The sequence below is a fragment of the Morone saxatilis genome, unplaced genomic scaffold, assembly GCF_004916995.1.
Source record: "Morone saxatilis isolate NCDOM2014 unplaced genomic scaffold, NCSU_SB_2.0 Contig24, whole genome shotgun sequence".
NCBI classification, from domain to species: domain Eukaryota; kingdom Metazoa; phylum Chordata; class Actinopteri; family Moronidae; genus Morone; species Morone saxatilis.
In genome coordinates this window covers 19,199,820-19,211,174 of record NW_023339807.1, presented here as the reverse complement: position 1 = coordinate 19,211,174, position 11,355 = coordinate 19,199,820, and positions in this window count along the sequence as shown.

Sequence of the window (11,355 nt, the reverse complement as noted above, 5' to 3'; positions counted from 1 at the left end):
TTGTGATAGTGGTAGTATGGTAGTACTTACCTTCCCAAGGCTAATAAGACTCTGATCACATTCAGTACATCCTGATCTGGCAGGTCAACAAGCGTGTAAAAACCAGTGTTCTCATTAGAGCACGGAACATTGATTAAGATTAAAATTAAAATGCGCAACGGCACAGCGAAACCCAAGGACCATGCATAAGAGCATCAGCAATGTTTAATGTACCACAGCTTGTGTTTGCTCTGTGAAACTTTAAGTTTTGCATTGCCAACTCTGTCTCACTAATCTATGTTTAAATAGTTTTTCAAAAATAGAACATATCCTGCACCTATCCTGCACATCACATGACTTATACTAGTCAACCACATTATGTATTCCATTATGCTCAATAAAAAACACATGTTCAGGCATTGCTAAAACATTTTAAACAAATCAGCACTGTATTATTCTAATAGTGGGAGATTGTGGAGAAGATGGGTGTTTTTCTCCAGACATAACCAGACCGGACATGTAGGGTGAGCTGAGTGCTGCAGAGAGGTGAGCGGCTTCTCGACTGTCTTGGGTCCACTGATTATGATCAGCCAGCGTCAAGCAGCTCCCAGCAGATATCAGCACATTATCTCAGGTTTAGTACAGCCTCTTAATCACACCAGGCACAGAAATCCATTAGTCTCTGTCACTTTCTCCCCAACTCAGGAAGCTAGATCCCAATCTGCCATTTGAATGTTATGGCCCCTCTCTTCCCATTTTCACCTAGATTTTTTTTTTTTTTTGCTTCCATCCCTCAAGACCTTTCCAAACACTGCGTTACCTTTTCTGCATTTGTTGCTTATTGTGTATTTCCATTTGTGTCTGGGCAGCAATCTCCCTGCATATCATTTCACCATTCTATCAGCTGCATTCCTCCAAAGACATATTTCCCCCTCATGCACTCGTCAAGAAGATGTATAGCATACAGGGCAATCTTGGCAGTTGGAGAAGTGACACTCTTTCCAATGTCATGCCTTAAGCGTATGAAGTTGTGATACGACAACCAGACTGAATACATTACAATACATTTTCCTGGAAATTGATATAACCCAATAAAAAAATTGTATTGATAGTGATTCGCATTTAATTTATTTTTTTACTTTTGCTTTTTTTTTCAGAAAAAAATAAATCAATTGTACATTCCTGTGTATGTATATATATTACTGTATATAAAGTTACAATGTCCCACACAAACCAAACAAAACATTTAAATATTGATCTTTAAAAAGACATGTGGACACAACCAATATTTTTTGTTTATGCCTCTGTGCAGACTATTTTTGCTTATAGAAAAATCAATACAGCTTGAGTTATCAAATCCAACGTGTGTTGGAAGAGAGTGCCAAAGGGGAGAGCGAGCGGCAGCAAAATCGATCCTGAGATATTGCCTTATTTAACAGGTGCCATAAATAGCAGCATTATGATGTTAACTATTGCTGAAGTTACAGAGAGGACATGGAGAGGTCAGACTGCATGTTACGCTCACTTTTTGCCGGCTCAAATGCGTTCAGTGTCTCATCTAAGTACAGTATCCTCTGTAGCCTAACCTCACTCCTGCAGGTAAATGTATTTTCAGAATACTGCAGTGTTCCCTGCATTGAATACCCTAATCATATAATGCACAATAAATTAAACTTATCAGCAAAAAGGGGATCTCATGTCACTTTTAAGATAAGGTAATCTCCAGTAACCCCAACCATGCTGGAAGTGTCTGTTGACTATTAATTAAACAGGTCTAATGCACATGCATACACAAATGAATGTGCGGACTAAATAAAGGAGACATCTGTGACAAGATAGTGAAAATTAATCAATGAGGACAATTAGGAGGAACACAAGCAGTTTACAGAAATCAGTCCATCAATAGGAGCAATACATCATTTTGAGGAGTACTGGCAGGGCTAAGTAGATTCCATTAGGTAAATAAATGTATAATCAAGGTGATTAATTGACAGATGAGGTACATTAATACAAGAAAAAACCATCATAATAAAACGAAGAATAAGAAACGAGAATGGAGGGTAGGAGGGTCTTAATGCTCAGAAAAGATGGACATTGTTAACTGTACAGTAGCACCAGTAGCAGATTTATGTGTTGCATGAATGTACTTTAAGGGAAGGCTGCATGCATTCATTTTAAAATCCTGTTTCATTCATTAACTCCACTTTGGATATATATTAGTATTGTGGTGAGGCTGCTGTCAGCAGCTTTTCTCATAATTAGCCTCCATATCTAATCAGTGACTATGTGGCCATGCTCCAGCTGCATCTCCTCAACCTGTATTGCCACCCTTTGTGTGCCCTACTGCAATTGAGCCTTAGATGTAACCTCTTCCTAATCCTTCTACCACCCCCCTACTTGCCTCTGCATGTAAGCCATCTTGGCAGAACTACAGAGAAAAAGGGACTTATCAGAAATTGTATTCATGTTGCCCATCGTCACAGCAAGGCCTAGTCACCATTCAAGGATAAATCTTGCTCCTAGAGTCTGATCTTAAAAGTAACAGGATTAAAATGGGCAATGGAATGCATGTGTAGTAACAGCTGTAGAGTTGTGTGTTTCAAACTAAGGCAAACTAATGTAGCTTTGAATTAGCTGTATAGTAAATGGAAACAATTACAACAGAAAATAACAGTAATCATACTATACTATTTACTAATGACTACAACTATGTCAGTTTTGTGACCAAACCGTACAATCCAACAAATGATTCAGCCAATAGTCCAGTATGAACAGGGCTGTTGAGTCTATATTTGATGTTTTAGTGCTCAGAGGTGTGTGGAACACCTGTGGCACAGAAACCTGGTGGGAGTTATCAGTGGGTGTGATAGGAGCTAGCATTAGTCATGGCAAATCGAATCTCTCCTCTCCTTTTGCTTAAAAGCACTGCACTTCCTGCCATGGTGCACTGACAGCTTCATAATGGATAGTAGATAAGAGTGGAGACCTGCTTCTGTACAGATGAAACTTCTTATCCAAGAAGTTGCAGAGTTGCAAGGTGGAAATATATGGTACCATAAAATGAATCTAGGACACATAAAACATAATGCCAATGGCAGGTGTTGTCCATATTTGACTTAAAATTGCTAATTTCTAAGCAACTTAAACAAGATCAACATTCGGGATGTACGCCATTAGTCGGTTACATTGGACTAATGTTGCTAGTCTGCACCAGAAATAGTCAGTTAAACTAATATCATCATATTTTATTAATGTACAAAATTGTTTAATTGTGTCTCTACCTAGCCATCCGCCACTAGCCTAGGATACAGCCCCAGCAGGCGGCAGCCCCTCATCCCTGCAGTAATGCCACCACTGGTTTTTAGTGTCATCTTTGTCCCACTTTATAAGTTATACTCATAACTTTTCATTACTGCAGTCTGCTTTGGGATTCTAGCAGCTGATTTTTTCTCTCTACCATCTAATCTCATACAACAAATCTGTTAGAGATGGTACTATTCAGGGGAAAGAGGATGGCCACCAACTCTATTTTGCTCTTTTAATTTCATTCATTTATTCAGTTACTTTGCAGCCATTTGACCTATAAAGAGGATTCAGCTTTCTCACAAAACACGACAATCTAAGTTTTCCGTATACGTTAGTTTTAGTACAATATTTCAAATACTGTTTGTTTCTTGGGGTCAGCACTTTATTGCCCATATTGTGACATATTTATGTACCAACCAATGTGACACTAAGATGCTACTAACCTGAGAGACCAACCTGATTGGGAAGCACTGGCAGGATTACAAATTTTTACTAACAATAAATCAAACCAAGTAAACAAGAAAATCAACCTTCAATATTTATTTTTTTAATGATAATGTACACCTCCTAATATTTAACAAAATGTGTGACAGACTCCCATTCCTCACAAGTGACTATGTACAGACTTAAATAAGTATAAACATCCCACAGTGTCTCAGCACTTGTACTTCTGGCATATGAATTGCGCTGGGTGTAGTCCTTAAGTTTAACCTAGACATTCATAAAACATGAACATTATTCCTTAGAAAGACTTTCGAAGTAGGTTGGCAGACATCTTTTACTGGCAAGCAGAGTTGCACCTGTTTTGTATCTTAGTGTTGCTTAATCCAAGCAAGAATGAGCTGTGGGATAAATCCATAACAGAGAAGGGAGACGGATCGTGCTGTCTTTGCTCATGTTCAGGCGATAAGGCGAGGAGATAAGAAAACTCCTCCAGGTTACAGGTGCCATGCTGCAAATGTCACAGAAATAGATGAGCTCATGTTGTCTCCAACAGTGAGACAGAGAAGGGGTCAACCATGCAATGATGATGAAAACCAACACTTTACAACATGGTGAGACCAGCAAAAGTGTGACACTGACATGTTTCAGACAAGGAAATTGAGGATCAGAAGTCATTCATCCAAATTTTGCCTCTAATATCAAAACCAGAAGGTCACTTTGGCCTTTATATGTAGCCAGCAACCAGACACTGCAAACCAAGTAGTTTTTCTAGTCTGGTAGACTATTTTTCTTCCCCATGATGAATTATTGCAAAGGTTGTGGATTGGCCCTCGTTTATCCTTCTTTTTGTCTGTCTACGTCCATCCATCAGTAATGGGGTAGAAAATTACTGAAATGTGTGCATAGAATTGCTGAATCCCTGTTAAATAATTTGTTGAATAACTCAAAAAGAGCATTGCAACCTTTTTTATTTATTCAATGTGAGAGAGGGTACACACTGTCCAGCTGTAAAGTTTCGAAGACCTTGGGGTGTCTCAATTTATTGAGATATGCTTATTGGACTTTGATGTTTAGAGAAAAAGAAAAGATATATAAAAAGGCCCATACATGCCACTCTTGATAACCTTAACCTTACCGTTTTCATGAATATAACAAAGCCAGTGGAAGGAGGGTGGGCAAACTGACATTATGCTGTATTTGATGTGTGGAGTCTGCTTCCTGGTACCAGTACAGTAATAAAAAACATTGTTTGTGAATATGTGTATGGATCTGTGGTTGAAAAAACTAGAAAATAATTAATCACAAACAAAAGGCAGAGATTTGTTATTTTTAAAATACACCTGCCTGTGGGGGGTGTTACAAAAAATGTTTACTTGTTCCTGATTGGCCCAAAGTGGGACTGCATTCTTTGTAGAGGGTGACATGTTTGCTGTTGCCTTATTTTGAGGAGCTCATTCTACAAAAGCATCACAGTGGACTAAGCGGCGGCTCCTGAGGGATTTTACTTACTTACTTCTCATTCACTGTCTCTGCTGTCACTTTTTAAATCTACTGCAGTTTTACCAATTAATGGCTTATCGTAAAGTAGTGCTGTATGTTCCATAGAATACCTCTCATTATTTTGGAGCTGTTTGTTCAGTTACAGCAGAGTCACTGGTGGCTAGAGCTTAACAGATGAGGTCTCTCTCTCTGAGCAGCTGTTGCAGGTTATTGATGACCTCATTAGAATGCTGCCTGCGGCAGGACGGCTGACTTTGAAGGACTTCCCATATGCAATGGCACAAACCGCCAACGAAATGCGTGCCACTCGCTTCATGCCAAACAACATTTCCTAACGGTCTTTTAGTCGGAGGAGTCAAAGGCAAGGTTTTGTAATGCTGTGGAATCGTTGTGGGGGTCCCAAATCTTCACTCAGAACTGGAGGCTTTTTATTGCAAAGTATGACTCGAGTGAGCAGCTTTCTAGGTCCCATTCCTGGCACATAAATTCTAATATTATATAAATTCCTTTATTTGACAAATCAAGAATATCCACAAAAGAGTTTTTTCATTGAATTCAATCAACAAGAGTTATAGATTTTGCATTATGTCCAAATTCACAGCTGTGAATGGGCTCAAATTGAATTACTCAGTTTTTACATGTCACCGAAGAAGGTAATCGTTGTCCCATTTATGCTCGGCTACAGGTGCTGTCTCTTTATCTTTTATATCTGAGACACTACCTTGCATTAACAAAGCCTCATTGAGCAATAATGCTCTGTAATTAAATATGACTTTACATTTGGCCTTACTCATAAACACAGGCAACAAGGACCCACAAAAATAAAATACAATGGGTGACAAAGTGTAATTTTCAGTGGCAACACATTAACATTTTTGGAGCTTTGTGTGGATATTAAAACAAGTCTAGCGCAACGGAAATCATCTGCCATAAATACTGAAAGCAAGACACACGTTTTAATCATGCACTTTATGGCTACAGTGTGTAGCTTTGTTTGCAACCTCATATTTAGTATGTGGCATAAGGTGGTGTTAACTGTGTGAAACGAGGAAAACCTTGCAAAGCTGTATTACAGAAGCCATATCCAGAATACATGAAATCAACTGTGAATGGATATGTAGCAGAATATCATTAAAAAGACTAATAATGAATAAATGAATAACAGTAAAGAAATTAAATTCATTATCATTCAGATGTCCAGTGTCTGTTGAATATTCAGGATAACACATGTTGCATTAGTTTCCATTTAAATAGGACTTTGATTTATCTAAAAAAGAAAAAAAAAGAGTAAGATTTGTAATACAATGATATAAAAATAAAACGGGTATACCATGCTGTAAAATTCACATGTGATATTATGTTTTTGCAGTTTGACCACATTAGCCCGACACTGCCAAGCAGCACCTCGTTCTTAGGAGTCCAAACCAGCTGTTTGTTCACTTAACCACCACATATTGGGTTAAACAAAGCACCCAGCCATCACTTGCAATGCCGCTTGAGGTGCCAAGAGTGTATGCCAAGTCCCTCCAACTGTCACTTCCTTATTTAATATTAATGAGCAGTTTATGGTACACAAATCCATGCCCCTACCACTCAAAATGTCAAATAGTTTTGAACGGGAGTTTTGTTTCCTTGGTGATAGAGGCTTTTTTTTAAAACTTTAACGTTATATTGGAGAGCGTTAGAGGGAGGAAGGTGACATGGCGGTTTTTGGACTCCATCTGCAGGCTGCTCAAATTGGCCTTCACAGCCCATAAACTTTCCCCAGCTAGCCAGACAACCTCTAGCACCTTCCCTGTGGACAGGCCATATAATGTCCTCTTATAGAAGAAAGACATGAGAGAGAAAAGAGACTGTCTGGCTTTTTCATCTAAGGATGGAGGCAAAGAGAGCAAAACATATCCAGATACTTACTTGAATTTAGTTTCTGGTATAATTACTACCTCTTTGCACTAGTAAGGCAAAATTGGCCTCACCCTCTGGTAGTAAAAGAAAGCCTCTATTAAACCTATCATCATGATCAAGTCATTATACTGAATATGCCAAGCCAGGGTAGCTGTTGCTAGCCAATTCTAAAAAAAGTACTTTTAGCCCACAACTGACAAGGCTGTGCAGAGAAGCTAGCACAAACCCATGCACCCATAATATTCTAAGCTAAAACAAACCATTAATGGTAAATATTACCTTTGTACAATCTTGGTGGTTTTTTTATATGCACTTCGTTTGTTGTAAGGACATTTTGGGAAAGTGTACATGCAAGGTGCATTGGCAGCTTCCCAAGCTGAAAGATGGAAATGTAGGGATGGAGTTTGATAGAGAATAGCAAATCATCTGCTGGTGAACTTCATCCCCCTCTGGAACCGAATGCAGTCTGGTCCTGGGCCAACATCAAACAGCCTTGCTGTAGGCTGCAAGAAACCTTGGGATAAAACACTGACAGTATCTCCTCAGGTACTGCAAGCAAAGAGGTTTGGAGTTCCTGTTTGATGATGAGAAAGACCTGCCTTACACAACAAATCCAAACCTTTAAGGTACAACATGTAAGAATGCAAAGCAATTTACATGTAATAATCGGTTTGTATTAATGCAAATTGTATGTGTTAATAAATTGTAATAATGTGATGTAATATATTTTACACTAATATGGTAGAATTTAATATTTTTTTTAAATAACACCAATAAAATACAATTCAATTTCATGGTTTCATACTATGGTATTGGTATACCGCAGCAACCCTATTAACGATTGCTTTTCTGCTAGCCAAGAACAAGGCAAGGGGGCTGCCAAAAAGCTAACTGTAACCTAAACTAAGGTAAGCTGGGGTTAGCCAACTGGTTTTCTCTTGGCTGCCCAACATTGGTCTGGTGTTGCTCTGTGGCAAGCTATTTAGTATCATGGAGCCAATAGACCAAATACAATCTAGAAACAATACAGATAGTAACGTTAGTCTAAACATGAATTATGTCACGTCACTGTTTCGACCGATGATCAGGATGATGATTGCTCATGTCTAAGCTGTGTAGCATGAGTGTGAGCACAAATATGCTTACTACAGTGTCATTAATAGCAGGGATTTTCTGAAAGTTCCACAAAACTCAAGACACTGGCTAATAACTGCTCACAAACAGACTCGAATTTGGCAGACTGCAGGTTCACAACAAAAGGGAGCTGCTCAGTCATTGCTAGAGGAAATTAAAGCAATAGCAGCTCCAGTTTAATCCTACAGATCAGGGTGCAGAATTAACTTTTTTATCCAGGCTAGTAAATGTTTTTACCAGTCACTCAATAGACTGCCCTTGTTTTTTTGGGCTGGTGATTTTGTACACTGCTATATATGTAGATATGGTAATAGCACTTCCTACGGGCAAGGAAAATACCTGCTGCAGTTTCAAGTTTAAACTAATGCCCCCTGCAGGCAATGAGCTTTTACAGCTCTGCAATTAGATGAAGCTCAATTTTAAAGGACCACTGTGGATGATTTAGTAACGTCTAGCAGTGACGTTTCAGATTACAACTAACTGAACACTGAATTGCCTTCCAAGTGTGTAGATGAAACTAAGGTGGCTGCAAATCTTGTGAAAAGCCAATGTTTATTTTTTTCCGTTCTGGGTTACTGTAGAAACAGGGTGGTTGGACATTGCAAACATAGAAAAGGACCTGCTTCCTTTGTGAGCAGCTCTAAGGTACCAAAAACGCAACACTTTGAGGTTATTTCACTGCAATGAAAACATAACTGTGAATATTATTCAAAAGTTTTTTCCTGTATGTTACACACTGGACTTTTAAGCTTTACCAATTGCAATTTGCACCATTGTCATTGATGCAATGACATCAGTGACCATGATGCAAAGCTGTCCCTGTTTCATCTTGAACAGACTGAATTCTTCTACACATGGACTCAACAAGATGCTTTCACAGGAATCTCTGTCTTTGATGACTGGATACAATTTTCTGAAGTAACGTGAAACACTCATGCTGCTACAAATCTTGTCTCCAGATAATATTAGAAGTAGTAGTTAGAAAACATTTTTGTTTGGTACAGACACCCCAAAAAATTCATATGATCATGATTTTAATTTAAAATAAAAAATAAAAAATCAATGTATTTGTGATGATCATTCCCACTTATTATGAATCATATAGCAGTCACAATATTATGTTTTTACCATATCGTGCAACTGTAATGAAAATTACTTCAAATCAGTAAATCTTGAGACAGACAGTATCTACTTTTTAAGATTAAGAAGTTTTTATTAAATGTGGTGCCTTCCACAATAAAGCTTACGACCTCTAACTAAAAATTATGCATTTCTCTAATTAATTCATATATAACCCAACAATAATATCTAAAAGTATAAATGCAAATGCATCTTATGTCTTATGTGTGCGATTGTATTTGTGTTCTAGGTTGATTGACGCTGTGATCTGGATATTTAACGTAGTATAACATTTACATCTGCACAATACTTGAAATATCTGTTTGTCATTTAAAGCTACACACTGTAAAAAACAATGTGTAGGAAGAGTTTAGCATTGAAATTATATTTTATTGGTATAAATTGGTGGAATGGAAACAATGCAGTTTCAATAAACCACCATCTTCACTACCACCATTACTACAATCAGATAGAGTCACACTGTTCACATCAGACTCTTGCAGCATTTTCCTATTCATCCATCATACCCTACCATTATGGCTTAAACTATTTTCATGTTTTAACCTACCAGTGCTATGACACTGTAGTTGCACGGTTATATTCTTCTTTGTACTTGTGGCCCATCTGTCAGCTTGAATGGATCTTATCATTCCGTGACACCTCTTATGAACAAGGTGGTTTTGCCCTCAGTATTGCAGCTGATTGCATGTGTTTTGTCCTTCTGCATAAATTCTTGGTAAGGTCAGATGCTGGCACAAACTGTTGTTCATTTTTCAAAGTAAACAACATGTAATTATTGCATCATGCGCATTCTACTGTAACATGTAGCTAACAGTGTGTGTAAGCTTTACAGTATGCTTAGGCTTCACATGAGTCACTCTCTAGAGGAGTGAGTGATTTACATAAATGAAGAGTTGTACCTAATAGAGTGGCCACTGAGCACACAGCACAATGTTAAAAAGCAAAAGCACAGTACCTTCTTGACAAACACTACTCTACATTAAATGTTCAAGAGTGTTATTTTATGCACACGGGAGAAAATTGCCTTTCATCCAATTCTATATTTATATTCATGAAAAGCCTCTATTCCAGTCATTATCAGGGTCAAAGGCAGAGAACACAAAGAGCAAGTCGCCAAGGCATTTGGCGGGCAATGTCTCTATCAGGCTATTTCACCTAAAGCCAAATGGATAATTCAATATGATGGTGTGAAGATAAAGCTCTGATATTGGTGGTGTCAGTGAATTGCAATAAAAGAGATGGGGTCTGGAATAAACAATAGTTTTCTCTCATTCCGACATTCTGCCATATGGTGTCTCCTTGTACAAATACGATACATGTAATGCCAAGCTCATTATTGAAGGTAGAATATGCATGAGTATTCCCACTGTGGTACCACTTCATTAGTGCATTATGGTGTGCTGTAATTACACACTCATTAATTGTTAATTTTTTTAATGTTATTGGGGTGGACAGTGCTATCGACCTATTAGTCTAATCCAGCTTTGGCACACTGCCACATATGAAAGTGAAAATGTATCAGTGTCAATACCGTCTTGACATTTGACTACCACTTAAGTACATGTGCTGATATTTTCCTTGGGCCGCTGGCTAAATTAGGATTTTGAGTCAATACTGGAATGTGAAATAACACAAAATGTGTACTCTTCCATGGGTGATAATTGTAAAATGCACTTGTTCATACACTATTCATCTAACAGCTCTTTGTAAACTTCAAAATGAAATCAAAAATGTCAAGCTGACAAGAAAAACCTGAAAATGATTGCTTTTTAGATGAACTGCTGTTACCCATGCCCTGTGTTTTGCCAGTTAGGCTTTTATTGTTAAGCAGCAGCAGCGGTAAGAAATAAATTGGTTTGCGTTAGAAGAGTGACCAACAGTGAGGGTGACATCACTGAAATAAAATTACAGTAAGGCTGGATTGCATGCTGTATCTTTTCTTGTGAA